This window comes from Desmodus rotundus, chromosome 2 (assembly GCF_022682495.2).
Source record: "Desmodus rotundus isolate HL8 chromosome 2, HLdesRot8A.1, whole genome shotgun sequence".
Classification (NCBI taxonomy): Eukaryota; Metazoa; Chordata; class Mammalia; order Chiroptera; family Phyllostomidae; genus Desmodus; species Desmodus rotundus.
The window spans coordinates 174,334,549-174,350,141 of NC_071388.1; the positions used below are offsets into that span (position 1 = coordinate 174,334,549).

A 15,593-nucleotide genomic window follows, 5' to 3' on the forward strand; every position below is an offset into this window, starting at 1 on the left:
GGCAACAGTGGTGGACAATTCACACCAGCAACTGCTCCCCCTCCCTCCACCAGAAGCAGGGCTGGCTGTGGGCAGCAGCTGCCTTCACAGCAATCCTGGCTCCTGCATCTGTCTCCCCTAGGGCTGCTCGCAGCTTCTCTGCTACACATTGTTCTGTCTCACTGCAGAGTCCTTGTTGAAGCTGGCATCAGCCAAGAAACAAAACAGTCCCAGGCAACTGGCAAGTGGTAAGCATTCGGACTGAGAAGTATTCTGAACCCCTGAGCGAGCAAACCGATTGTGGGACTCACCCAGTACTTTCTCACAGCCCCCATGCCTTCTAGGCGTCATATCCCATCACAGCAGCCCGTCTGAGTGGTTCCAGATGCCCTCCACCAGGGGCTTCGGGGGGGTTTGAGAGCATTAGACTGCTCCCTCCCCGCCAATGCTACTCAGAATTGCATTATGTTACATGAGACAGATAAAAGTGGAGCTGCCTAAGGGCTGGAGGTGGGGTAGGTGTGAACCTGGGGGTGCAGCTGCAGGGAGGCCCACTTTGAAAATGCTGCATGAGACCAGTGATTAGAAACTGCAGCCTGAAAGCCCCTTGGCAAAGGGGCACATAGGAAGGAAGAGGGGGCTGCTAATCCAGACAGGGTCAAATTTTTTATGTAAGGCCAAGCAGCAATTCTGGCTGCAGTGTGTGTGCTCCTGAGCATGTATGTCTGAGTAAGAAAGTGGGCTCTGATTGTGGAGCCCCCTCCGCATTGCCAGAGTGGCCTCTTACATATGTCCTCTAGACCCTGAGGGTTCTTCAGGGTGCAATTTGAAAATCCCTGACTTGTCTGACCTCACTTAACTCTTAAGATGCTCTGTAGCCCAAGTGGCATTGTTCCCACAAAACAAAGGGTAAAAGCAAGGCCCAAGGCCCACAGGTCAGAAGTGGCGGAGCTAGAAAGTCTCTTCTGAAGACCTGAATTTATTATCCTTCAGGAGAGTCACATAATACTGCAGCAGCTTGGAGGGTGGAGGTTTCTGGGAATTGTGGAGACTGCCCCAGAAGGAATCGCCCTCCCCGTAGGGGAAGCCCACTCTGGCACCCAGAAACAAAGCAAATTATGGCTGCTGGGGAAGCAGGCCAAGCTTGGCCAGACTGGGCTTATTGCTCATCTCCTGGGGAGTCCCATGCATTCAGGTCTCTACTCCTCCACCACCTGATCTCCCAGGCTTCTCACCGCCTTCCAGCGGGGAGACACACAGGCTACCAAGTGTCTGGTAGAAAACACAGAACATACAGCCTATGGCTGAGCTGAGCACAGTGGCCTCACTTCCCCTCCTCCCTTCCTGGTGTGAGGCTGAGCTCCTGCCCCAGGGTGAAGAAGGGGCTGGTGTGAGGGCTAAGGAAGGAGCTGGAGAGCAGGGAATAAGGGAGAGAAATGGGAGCTGGGTTTAGCAGGAGGAGGTGGGTTGATGAGCTCGGGGTGCCCAGTTGGAGGAGTAAAGGACATGTTTAGGAGACAGTCATGACTTTTGTTAAAAGGTCTGCTTGGGAGCCAGGTTTTAATTTATGTCTCTTTCTGGGCAGGACCCTCTTCTCTCATCGCCAATGGAAAGGTGAGATATAAAGGAGGCACGCAAACTGCCCCCAAGGGTAGGGGACTAGAAAGAGAAATGGGAACTATCTGAGACTCAGAGATAGCTGTCTCTACCTTTGGTGGTTAGACACAGATGGTGACAGGACAGCAGAAGGAACTCCCGTTCCGGGGGCAGGGAGATCCTGCAAAGCAGCCCAGGGAAGATGGAGAGGAGGAAGACCAGGAGGTCTGGTATCTCCTGAGCACAAGCCCATTCAAGGAGGAGCTCACAGGGCTCACTGCCAGGTGGAGCTGGGAAACCTGCCAGGCTGCCGTGTCTGCGGAGCAGAGTGGAAGCAAAACGCACCCTGGGACTGCAACTCCTTAACCCTGAACGTGGTTTTTCAAAAAATTTTATTTTTCAATTACAGTTTGCATTCAGCATTTTTTGTATTAGCGTCAGGTGTACAGCACAACAAGCAGACTGACATTTATATAGGTTACGAAGTGTTTCCTCCAATAATTTGGGGTTTGTTTAAAGTACTTGACCTTCTCTTTAGCCACTCCTCCTCTTTCTTCTTTTACTTATTCCATTCTCCTCCCTTCCCCCAGTCCTCCCTTCCTCCCTTCCTCTCATCTGCCTTACTTTCCATCTGTAAATCGAATCACCCAGAAACCCAGCAGACCTCTGAGTGTGCAAACATCTACACGTTCAAAGATTTGCTAAGTTGTTTTAAGATACTATTTTATTTAATAGAATGGAAAACTAATAACTAATATACTTTTAAAAATGGCTAAACCTAAAATGTCTTGGAAATTTCAAGAAGTCATTGAACAAAATCATAGTTTTATTCTTTTTTTTCCTTTCCCTGAGGAAATTTAGCATGAGCCCGTCTCCCCCTTGTGGATTTAACCGTATCTCTTGGTTGCACAGTATGAAGTAAAATCAAAATGAAACAGGGAACTTGTTGCCTTTCTGCTCCAATGTCTTTCTTTGCAGAAGAAGAAAAAAAGTGTTATTATAACTACAAAAGAAAAAGTTTTAATTTTCTGAATTGAACAAGTATTTTGATATAAACTTCTAATCCAACATTTTATAGTGCCAAAATTGTGCCTGTACAATCTAATGCTTAAATATTTAGCATTAGTTTAAAATTACTTAATTCTTCAGTATTAGGCTGAATTTCAACTTATGCTTTAAACCAAACCCTAGAGTTCTTAGCATAATGGCTGGTAACAATGACATGGTACAATGATGCTTAGTATTTGTGATCATTTGTTTCTTACCAATCCTGAGGCCAAGCACTTCACCTAAATTATATCACTTACTCTTGGCAATAAAAGTATTAGTCTAATTTTACTAGGAAACTGAGGCTTAATGAGGTTAAATCCTTGCTTAAGTTCTCACAACCAGTCGCTGAGGTTTAAATTGGATTTATATCAGTGGAGACTGAGAAACTAAGAACAACAGAAGCACACTTTAAATAGCTCTCCCAGGTTTGGGCCTTTGGAAGATGAGCTGAATGATATTTAAATAACCCATAGGGTTTTGTTCTTCTTCTGAATTATTCTGAAGGATACTGAGCTTATAAACAATGTGGGTTGTTCTCATTCTTATTTGCAAAGTTAAATTAAAATTTCAAACACAGAATACTTACGATTAATAATAGAGAGACGTCACTGAAGTCGAAAAGGGGAGTTGGGACCCAGATGTCAGGAGGGGCAGATGGTTGCCTCCTGTCGTTATTGATCCACTGGTGCTTCCAGCCACACCCACCCCACTGACTGTGTGAGACACATATAACAAACCAGCATGAACACGAGTGACAAAGCTGCATTGCCGATCCGGAAACCCCTGGGGCTGGACAGCAAGAAAGGGCAGGGTAACAGAGACTCTTTTGAAACAAGTCAGTCTTTTAAATATTCACTATGGCGTCTTTGTCAATTTCTATGCAGTGGCATTCTGCTACCTTTAAACCAAATTCAGGTGTCTGTACAGGAGACACAATAAATAGATGCTATTAGTGGCCTTCATCAAATTATGGAACCCTGATTGTCTTGGTGATTCCTTTTCTCATAAATTTGTTTGTGAGTCAAAATTGATGCGACTAACCTATTACATTTATGGCACACTTCTCCTTTCTAAGGCCATCTAGGATAATGGAGGAAAAAAACATGGGCCCAGTAGTCATTTTTCCGAGTAGCAACAGCTGGTATTAGTTGCTAAGAAGGCAACATAAACACAGAGCAGTTCTAGGGTGGCTGGTGAACCAGACCAGCCGTACTCAAGCATGAAGAAATGGCAGCCCTTGGGGCAGCAGCTCACATTGGCTTAGTGTCAATTTTGTTCTCAGAGGGACTTAGTTTTCATCATTATGCTTGTGCACAGCATGGATCAGGGTCCTTTCTGCACAAGAAGTCAAAAAACCCAACTTCAACTGGCTAAACAAGGGAGCAAATTATTTTCTCTCAGAAAAAATAAGTGATGAGACAGCTCCAAGGTTGGGTAATTTAGAGAAAAATGATATTATCAACGAATCAGATTCTTTTTGTGTTTTCGGTCTGCCATATGATCTTGTCGGACTCACCCTCTAGCTTAATGTACTCATAGCCACAGTATGGCTGCTGCAGCTCCTCGTATTACACACAGACATGAAAACATCCAGTAGAACAAGAGATTATCCTTTCCTTTTTTTTTTTTTTAAGACTGAAGGGAATACTTTTCAACATCCCCTAGTTGAATTATTTGCTCATAGCTTATTGACCAGAAGTAGATCACATGTCTATGCTTAAAATAATCACTGGCAAGAGAAGTTGTTCTATCACAATTGCTTTAGACCAACCAAGATTTATTATTGAGTCCTATGGGAGAGGAATAGCCTATGGAATAAGATAGGAGTCTGCCATTATGAAGAAGAATAAGAGTAAGAAGAAGAAGAATGGGAGGGGGAGGGAGAGAAGGAGAGGAAGAAGGAGAGGAGGGAGGAGGAGGACAGGGACAGGGAGAATGAGTGTTGTGTTAGCAACCAAAAGAGTCTGCTACATATGGTTTGAAATATGTGAGTATGCACACATATGTTTTCTTTTTGAAAACCATTTCTTTAAAGGAATCTATTTATAGTCCAGACCCCATCTCAACAATTTGGAATGTAACTTGGCAGAAATAACCACACCCAACACACCCAACACCTATAAGAGCTTTGAGTGAAACACGTCAAGTTAGAAAAGAGAAAGAAAGAAAGAAAGAAAGAAAGAAAGAAAGAAAGAAAGAAAGAAAGAAAGAAAGAAAGAAAGAAAAAGTTAGTTCAAGTCTTCTAACATTAGGGACTTACAAAGAGTAAACCCTGTGTAGTTCTGTCCCTCCACATTCAGTGTAACGATGGGCATTCCCCAGGCAACTCTGCCAGCAGTTTCAAGACCAAAAAAGCCTACGAAGTCTTCATTTCAAAATATATGTTTAATAGGCATTGGTGGTTCAGTGGTAGAATTCTCAAAATATATGTTTATATGTGCTTGCATGTTTTGAATCATGTTTTCTGACTGTGAAAGTAATTTTATACAACAAAAATTTTAATATTTACCCCCACTACCTTTGTGTGTGTGTGTGTGTGTGTGTGTGTGGGCAGGGCGGGGGGTGGAGAGAGAAAGAGTGGGAGAAAGAGAAGAAAGAGTGGTAGAATGAAATTGTATTGTGGTTGTGAAGGAAAAGTGCTTAATAAGTCTCTTGCATACAGCAAATGAGGCTCCAGGGCACGTTTAGAAGGAAACAGCAGAGACAGTGAAATTGCCCTGCATGTGAAATGAACAGGGGTGTAGTTATAGGAAGAGAAGAGAGAGAAGGAAAGAGGAAATGAGAAGTGAGCAGGGCAGCAAGGCAGGAAGCTACAGCTTGAATTAAAATAAGGAATTCCTAAAGCAGGATGATCAAAGGTCTTTTACAAACAAGGATGTCTAAGACTCCATTTGAACTTGTGTGATGTATGATCCTCTTTGGTCACCCCAAATCTGTGCTTTTTTTAATTCACATCCTAATGCGTTGTGTGTGTGTTTGGACCCCGAGGCGAGGAGGTGGTGGGGGGCTGTAAAAATGACTGAATTCCATGTCTGCATGGGCGTGGAGGAAGGGGTGGAGAAATGCCACAGTGGTGGCTTGTGCATGACGGCCAGTTTTTAGTAGGAGAGACCTGGCACCACATGTGACTGAGAAGGTAAAGCCCCGAATGCACAGAAACTTTGGAGGTGCCCCCAAACTCCCACTGGAATTTAGAAAGCGGACAAAAACAATGTTACTTAAGTCTTAAAGGGAGGATGATGTCAGCTGACACTTGGGTTGCACTGATAAAATGAAAAATAATTGCAATGACATTGAGCATAATTTTAGGTTCTGTTTTTCCCTCCATGTATCATCAACATTTCCATGTTTTTGAAAATATAGCCTAACTATTTCAATTTTTCAAAACTTTGTTATGAGTTGTATCTTATTCCAACTCAAAAATACATGACAAAATTTTATAGGACCATCACGCCAGATGATAGTTCAAGATATTTGTACAGTCTTTATAAATTCATTTTTGTAAGATTTGGATGAGTATTTAATTTTTATTGTATACTTACAAGAAACTAAATTTTATTAAGCTGAGTTTAATTGGTGTCAACAATTAAAACAGATTTGTGTGGTTGTTTCTTTTTCTTTAAAATCAATTTTCCTGCCCTGGCTGGTGTGGCTCAGTGGACTGAGTGCTGGCCTGAGAATCAAAGGGTCTCTGGTTCGATGCCCCATCTAGGGCACACGCCTAGGTTGTGGGCCAGGTCCCCATAGAGGGTATGCAAGAGGCAACCACACATTGATGTTGCTCTCTCTCTCTCTTTCTCTCTCCCTTCCCCCTCTAAAAGATAAAATAAATAACATCTTAAAAAATATTTTCTTCTTAACATTATTCTTTTGGCAGTAAGAGTTAAGACACAGGTTAAGAGTCTGCCTATGCTTGGAGGTTAGTTTACTTTTCTTTTACTGGATATAGATGAGTTTTCCTGGTAGATGCAAACTTGTTAGTTTTTTTTTTTAATGCAAAGTACTGATCTTGAATATTAAGCTGTAACACTGTCCCAGGACCCATGAGAAGACGTGTGGAGGCCTCCATTGGAGTGCCTGGCTCGTGACCAGAACTTAAGACTCTTTTCCCTCCTTCACATGCCTGACCTCTTCTCTGATAAGCCCTGTTTGAAATTGTGATTTCTAACAATGGGGTTTAAGGGTTTTAAACATCACATAAAACAAATATAGACTACTGACAACAGATCGACACTTGCCTTTTGTTTTAAGGGGCCGATGACACTGTGGTTCTAAAATCTGAGGAAATCTTAATGCCACTTTTCCGTGCCTATTCCTGGAATATCCTTCCCAGATAAGTGCTGTAACCAAATCTGTTCCCACATGTGGGCCAGAGAGCCCCTCCGCTGTTGCAAGCCTCTGTAAGTTTAAAGATGTTCAGAAGTCATACAGGCACTGAATAGTTTTTACATGTGTGCATGTATGACTACTTGTGAAATGTGCATAGATACTATTGTGATTAATAAACTACAAATGCATTGAAAGTACTGCTAAATTAAAGTAGCCTTTTGTTTCTAGAAATTTCTTCCATTAGAATCTAGAAGTATGATTATTATCATGTGTTTCAGTCATAATTTCATTTTATGTTTAAGAAAGGGTTTGCATAAGAGGGAAAAAAGAATACTTAAAAGCCCAATATTAGTTAAGTAAAAAATTGGTACATCCTTCAAAAGGGACTATTAGCATCCATTGAAAATGATGTTATAAAATATTGAATTACAAGGAAAATATTATTATATTAGCAGAATATTATTATATGGAAAAAGGCAGGTTATAAACCAGTATAATGGTATGATACTACCATTAAACAAATGATAGAATATAAAATAAAAAGATATCACTATAAGGTTATTATTATCTCTGGGTGATGAGATTACAGGGTTTTTTTTTTTTACATTTTCTAAATATTTTATAACCAGATATAAAAGAAAATTTACATTTATTTTTAAGGGTCCTTTTATTAAAGAGTTTGCTATTGTCCCACAAATAAATAGTGTTGGTGACCCTTGGTCTTTCAGCCCACTAGAAATGCTTGAGTTGTTTAATGTTTGGGGTGTGTGAGACAATGCCAACCAGCTTGTGCTGGCAGCCCTCTCCCTCACCCCATCATCTGTGGCCGTCCTGCTAATGATGTGACTTGATGCCTGTCACCATTACTTGAAGAGAAAGTGCAGCTGGGCACCTCTTTCTCAGGGAGCAAGAGAGGCCTTCCATGCGGCCGTGAGAAGATAAGGAGTCATTTAAAAGACAGGTTGGGATCATAAAGCAATCCTCCCTTCTCTCTAAACAGAAACATATATGAGAATGGATGTGTGTAGCATATATGTACACAGTGTTTTCAATAAGAGAAAATTGTAATTAAAACCCAGCGTTGCTCAGGGCTATGGTGGGTCACTAATGACCCTTTTTGCTGAGCTGCAGATGGACAGAATTATATTGCCTTAATAGTGCAACTCTTAGTGCCAGCTGTCATGCCGCATGACAGCCCTCCATGCTAACAAAGCCCTCATTACAAGGTTTGCTGGACTAATTTGCCTGCTCTCCCTACCTTTCTAGCAACTGACACCACCAGCCCCCCCCTCACTTCCCCAGACCTTCAGTGGACACTGTGAGGCACCGAAACAGAAATCTGTGCCGTGTGTGAAGGGGTGGTAATTTTTTTTGAAACTTCATGTCTTTATATTATTCTTATGCCCTGTTTCAAAAGTTTTAAAATGAAGTTGGTAGCTAACATCCTGTGCTATCATTCATTCCATGCCAAAATAATAATTGCTAATTTTCTTCTTCAGAGAACCAGAGCTTTATCAGGAATAACATTATGCAAATGACTATGCAAATGTCAACCAGAGAAGTAGCTGGGAAAAAAAGTTCAGATAAAACCTTCAGAACATATCCAAAGTTTGCTGGAAAAAAAAAATAACTGAACATTTTAAACTATAAGGTCACCATGGTAGCAAAATAAATTTCTTGCTACTAAGACTTTTGCTAGAAAGCTTTGCATTCAAAACAAAAGAGGTAGGGCTTACATTAGTATTTATTTTATCTTAATTTGTTTATGATATTGTGGTTGTCCTTGTCAATTGTTCAGCGTCCTTGGAGTGGGTGTCTTCATACTTTGTGTGATGTCTAACAATCCAAGTGCTTAATGCTCAACCTTTTATTAGAGTTCAGAGTTAATTTTTTATGTTCTCTACTGTCAATATATTTTTCTTATTCCCAGCATTTTTAGCTTTTTTTTTGTTGTTGTTGTTGTTCACTACTAATGGAAGACAATACATAGAAATAAAAAGGAAAATGCTGTATTTTTACAAAATATAACCTTTAGGGTATTGGTAAAGAAAGTGTATCTTTAAGAATTCTATATTATTTCTTAGGATACACCCTTTGGAGTACAGAGGAAAGAAGCTTGATTAAAAGGAGAGATATGAGTGGAAAATAAAAAACTAAATTTAAAATAAATTTTAAAAAGATATTTAAAAAGTTAGGATGAACTCCAACACTGTTTATTTCACATATGTGGTGTGCTGATATATTTAATGATCAAAAAGGTACTAAACCTGAGGTTTTATTTTGGTCTTAGTTTTAAAGACTAATTCTTTGGATTTAATACAGGAGAAGAGTGTTGAAAGACCCTTGCTTTAAAGTGTACATAACAAAACCTATACCCAGGGCTGACCCACGGGACAGCAGGAGACGAAAAACAAAGGCCTTCCTGCTCTAAACGCCCGCCCACCCAGGCCTGAAACTCCCCCTGGAAAGCCCCTTTTGAAGTCGCAGATCTGTTGCCAGAAAGTAGTGGTGTGTTGGACTAGTGCGCATGAAGCTGAGGTGCCTGCATCTGAAGCATGGGGTGCTCACTGAAAATGCGATCCCTGGGCCCACCCACTGCTACCTTTTCTGACACCGAGAACCACTAAGTTTGGGCCTGGGATTTGCGTTTTCAGTAGTTCAGCACTCTAAAGTGATGACAGACTGTAAAAAGTTGGAATGGGATAAATGATTTATGAGTTCTGTAATAGAGTACCCCCCCCCCCCAAGGAAACAAAGGAGAGAATAGTTTCCTGATGATGGGTTGAGTGAGGATGAGGGGAAGGGGGAGGTGGGAACGGTGAGACTTCAAGATGGAAATGGGATAGAGAATGGGGAAGAGAGAAGGTGGTAGCTCTTCAAGAACACTTGAATGAATTGACACTTTTTTCCCCAAGGCCACACAGCCACTGCGGTTTCTGGGGTAATAAAGGTCTGTGTCCAGCAGCCAAGGCTTTGGAATCCTATGGATCTGAGGACGACCCCGGATATTACATATGTTATTTATGTCTCTCATTCTCAGTTTCCTCATCTGTGAACTGGGTATGAAAGTAGAGTTGTTACAAGGATTAAAAATGGCTGAACAAGGATGATAAAATAACATGACACTTAAGAATATTGTTGTTGAATCTTCCCGATGTCCTGTACCAGCTCCAGCATTTACTATGTGTGTGACTATGGTGGGTTATTTAATCTTCTGTGCTTGTTTCCTCATATACCCACCGGTGCTAAAAAAATTGGTATCTACCTCATAGGGCAGTTATGGAGGGTTTAATGAGAAAATCTATATAAAGAATCTATAACAGTACCTAGCATATAATAAACAACTTAATATTTATTGCTTCTCATCATTACTTCATATATAAAGCAGCTGGCACCTGGTGGAAATTTAATAAATGATAGCTATTATTAGTAGTAATAATCACTCCTGGCTTCAAGGCAGGCTCTATTGCCAAAACCCTCTTGCGCAATGCTGGCTGAACCCCATGCCCTGTACCTAGTGTATCACAATAGTGCTATTGAGGTTATTCACAGTAACATCTGGTTAGGAGAGTGATTATTGCAATCAAAGGATATGCACATATAATTGAGCAGAGAAATACCTGAATGTTTTATGAAGGTGGATGGGTGCAAGGGCTGATTATCTGAGTTTTCGAGAAGGCTCCTTTGTTCCTTCTGCAGGGAGAGCACAGCAGCTGTGTCAACAGCAACAGCGTCAGCTCATCAGCTTGGTAAGAAGAGCTGATCTCTTGGAAGGTAATGGACACCCTTTAAAAAAAAGTATTTGAAAATCCAAAACTTGTGCTCACTTGATTAAAAGCCCATCACATTGCCTCGGGTTCTGTTGTTTTCCACCTCGCCTTGAGCTGCCCAGCAAACCCACAGCAATGGCTACTTCTCTTGTCACGACTGAAAACAGTTGTGATGGTTTTTTCCCCTGGTGAATATTGTTTTTTAATTTATTATCTCAAAAATTTCAAATCTGGAATTGGTACCCAGTTCATTATCCCTTGTTGCCCTATGAACCCTGTAATATCTGTAGAAAAATGAAGAATAGAGAGGAGCTGTTGGACCTGTGCTTCCTGCTGGGCATTGATGCGATGTGTGGTTCCATGGGAAAGGAATCTGGAGTGGGAGCACCATGGTCCTCCTCATTGGTGAGAGGGACGGGGAAGAGGGGGAGAAAGAGAGATAGAAGAGTGAAGATTATTACAAGAATCTCAAGTGACAGATTCAATTCGGGCAAATGTGACACTGGCAGTCCTTCGTGCGGAGCACTAAAAGGCACTCAGGAGAGAGAAATCTCTGGTGTAAACACGACAGACTTGGCCACCATGGGTCCACTAATTTGGTTTTGCAAAACGAAAATGATTGGATGCTAGTTAATTTGTGTCTGTTACATTTAAGGCTTTAAAAGGAAGTCATGGATGATGTTATTGGCTAGAGACTCTTAAGAAAGCAGGTAAATTCCTCTCATGGCTCAAGCTGAGTCCTGCAGTGGGGAGAAATAGATGCCTGGGGCTGAAGAGTAGGTCTCAGTGTTCCCATCACCTAATCATTGGTTTACTGGGAAGTGAGTCTGGGGTCCATTCAGAAACCTCCTAGACATGATTCTGTTTTGATTAAAATGGACTGTCTGGCCCTGACCAATGTGGCTCAGTTGGCTGGGTGTTGTCCCACAAAGCAAAAGGTCACTGGTTTGATTCCTGGTCAGGACACATGCCTGGGTTGCAGGTTTGGTCCCCAGGTGGGGCGCATACGAGAAGCAACCAATTGATGTTTTTCTCACACATTCATGTTTCTCTCTCTCTCTTTCTCCCTCCCTTCTCCTCTCTCTAAAAAAATAAAAAAGTAAAACGTTAAAAAAATCTTTAAAATCGACAGCCTGCTTGTTTTCAAATGCATGAAAACAGTAAGTAAATATGAAAATGCACAGCATAACCACAAGAAATCTAATTAAGATGTTGAAAGAAGAAATAGAAAGGATCATTCTTGCTATGTAACTAATCTAAAAGCAGTTATTCTTTGGGTCAGGATGAAATTAACATCACTACCAAAGTTTTAGACAATTTATAATTTTGGTTAACAAATATTTATTGAGCATCTACAGTATGTTTGGATACAGAGTGATAAACAAAGAGAGAGAGGCTGCCTCCAAGGGCTTTACAGTCCAGTGGGGAAGATTGAAAAAAAACCCCAGACCTGTGCAAACACAAGATCTATGATGTCACTTTGTGGGCCATCTACTAATAGCTACAGAGGACATCAGATATTTTTATAGAAATGGTGATCAGGGCGATCTTTTGAAGATGCATTTGAGTTGGGCCTTAAAGGAAGCCTAATGCATAACAAAGATGTGGAGAGCAAGTTCTTCTCAAATAAGGCACAGCAATGACAGTGGCGCAGCTTAGCCGACTGCTGGGTTTGTGTACGAGTCGAGGAGTCAGCTGGTGTCACGTACAGGAGTTTGGATGTAATGGGGAAATAGTGAACCATCACCACGTTCGAGCAGGGAAGTGACAGAATCAGAGCGCAGCTGAGGGAGGATGGTGTAAGAGGCTAAGTAGAAGGTGTTTCAGTCCAGAGCTAGGGTATAACCCAAAGACACAGAACAAAAGAAATTATAAATTGTTAAATTTCATGATTTAGAAACTAATAGATTAATTTAAAAAAACTACTTGAGTACTAGCTGGAAAGCATCTAAGTTGTTTTGCTAGAGCCAGAGGCGACAAACCAGTTGCTTCAATCAACACAGTAAAAATAACTACATGCCCAGTATTTTTATTGTTCAACTAGTTCCTTTGTGATAGCTTCTAGGCGCAGCATAAACTGAAACTTAAAAACATATGCCTACCATTTAGAGTTTGGATGTGCGTCTATGAATTTTGTGTGTGTGTTCGTCCATACACTTCTGGGTGGGGAGAAGTCTTTGGTAGAGTGAGTAAGTTTGGAAATGGCAGTTTTAAATGAGGCTTACTTAGCCTCAGTAAGGCTGGAGTTTAAAGAGAAATTATGAACCATTATTTGGAATTTTTTTCTCTTCCCCCTTAAGTACAAATTCTTATTCTAGAGGAAAAAAGATAAAAAATGAGGAATTGTGGCAGGTAAGGCTTAGCAACTGCGCTTTTGTCATTCCCAGTGTATGACAAATATGACATCCTCTGCGGTAACAGTCCTGCTTAAACCTTCCCCCAAAAGAAACAGAAATTGGAAAGTGAGGTTTGACACATTGACTTTAATTTATAATAATGTACTTTCAGAACAGAAGAGAAAACTTGGAGCTTTGAGAGGAATGGGGGAGAGTTTAAGTCTATGATACAAGCTAATTCAACATGTAGCATTCCTTTTTCTTGGTAGCATCTTCTCCCTCTTTCTTCTACAAAGAGTTACAAACAAAAGAAAATTTTAAAAATGACAGCAAGGGCTTAGTTCCTGGGGCATGACCTATTGGGGAAGCATGTGTTACATATAATATTTATGAGGGATGGTCTTCGTAATTGGTAGGAAAGTGGTCTCGGTTGCTGTTATGAATTAGAAAGTACAGGTAATTATGAGTCTACTTCCCTAAGCAATGACCACTTTATGGGTGATGGTCCTGTCTGTAATCTAAGATCATTAACCCTTTACTACAATGCTGTCAGAGATGTCACACAGTCTTTATGGCCTTTGGCTCCCAGAGGCAGTCTTGACTCCTCCATTTTGATGTGCTTCTATTGCACTTTCTTTTTCAGAAGACTTCTTATTTATACTCTTCACTTAATATCTTTTTTCTCCCATTAGTTGTTAAGTGGCTTGGGGATTTATATCTAGCCGTCCAGTCCTAACCTCTTCTTTGAACTCCAGATTCCTATACCCAGTTGCCAACTCAGTTTTCTACTTGAATATTTAATGTCACCTCAAGTTTATCATGGCCAAAACATCTCCGCCCACCCTCCACCCCAGCAAACCTGCTTCTCACTCAGCCTTCTCCATCACCAGGTTTCTCAGCTTAAAGCTGAGGAGCTGCCCTGCATCCTGCTTCCTCCCTCACCTGCCATGGCCAATCCACCGGAAGTCCCGCTACCTCTGATTCTCAGATATGTCCTACTGCCACCTCATTCAACCATTGTCCTATCTTTGCAATGGCCTCTGAACTTGCTTCCGTGACAGTGTGATGACTTAAAGGGGTAAATCAGATCGAATTATTTCTCTGATCAAAAACCTCTAGCAGACTTTTCCACAGGAGGCCTACACGCCAGTGCAGCCATGTCTCTAGTGATTCCTGAGAAGTTCTAGCACATTTTGCAAGTACTCAACACCAGTATCGATGGGCGACGAAAAATAGCCTTTGCCATCACTGCAATTAAGGGTGTGGGGCGAAGATACGCTCATGTGGTGCTGAGGAAGGCAGACATCGACCTCACCAAGAGGGCAGGAGAGCTCACTGAGGACGAGGTGGAACGGGTGATCACCATTATGCAGAACCCACACCAGTACAAGATTCCAGACTGGTTCTTGAACAGACAGAAGGATGTGAAGGACAGAAAGTACAGCCAGGTCCTGGCCAACAGTCTGGACAACAAGCTTCGTGAAGACCTGGAGCGGCTGAAGAAAATTCGGGCCCATAGAGGGCTGTGCCACTTCTGGGGTCTTTGTGTTCGAGGCCAGCACACCAAGACCACAGGCCGCTGGGGTTGCACTGTGGGTGTGTCCAAGAAGAAATAAATCTCTAGGCCTTGTCTGTTAATAAATAGTTTATGCACCTGTAAAAAAAAAAACCAAAACCCTCTAGCGGCTTCTTATTGCAGTTAGACTAAACTCCAAGCCCCTTACCTCATCTGCCAAGACCCGTGGTCCCTGCCAGCGTTTGTCACGTTCTCCTGCATTCTCTCTGGGGGGTCAGTCATAATAGGCTTTTTTCAGACTCTCAGAGAAACACAGAGCTTTCGCCAGCCTCTGTCTAAAACTCTGTACCAGGTCTGATCTGTTTGACTTGCCCTGATACCTCCAGTGCCAGAAAGGGTGACTAGAATGTGGTGGGCACTCGGTAAATACTTGTTGGCTGAAAGAATAAATACAGTTAACATTACAGAAATCAAATATCGTATCAAGACCAGGGCCGATTCAGATCACATGGAGAGCTCAGCCAAATGGAGGAAGGAAATGTAGGAAACAAGGTCAGGTCTGTTTATCCATAAGGTTTTTTCTGTTTGTTTGTTTTAAAATCCTCACCTGAGGGTACGTTTACTGATTTTAGAGAGAGAGGACGGGAGGGAGAGAGAGAGAGTGTGTGAGGGAGACAGAGAGAGAAACATCAATCGGTTACCTCCCACATGTCCCCCGCCGGAAGTTGAACCCACAGCCTTTTGGTATACAGGGTGTCGCTCCAACCACCGCGCCACCAAGCCAGGGCTATGAGAAGGTTTTTATATGCAGGATATTTTAACATATGATAGGAATACGTTGTATTCTAGACATCATATCATCACTAAGAAACTATAGAACAGTTTTTATATCACAACTCTTTTATGATAATACTACAATATTACTAGAGGCAAGAATAAATATTGCTTGAAAGTACATTCCAAGTGCATTTGCACCTTCATTTTTGCATGGATAATTCATAATAGCAAGTGTTTTGC

The 15,593-nt window shown here is 41.7% G+C and overlaps 1 pseudogene; it reads left to right on the forward strand.

The window, feature by feature from the left end:
- Nucleotides 1–14,217: 14,217 nt before the first annotated feature.
- Nucleotides 14,218–14,683, forward strand: LOC128780335 (small ribosomal subunit protein uS13-like; annotated as a pseudogene).
- Nucleotides 14,684–15,593: the final 910 nt, after the last annotated feature.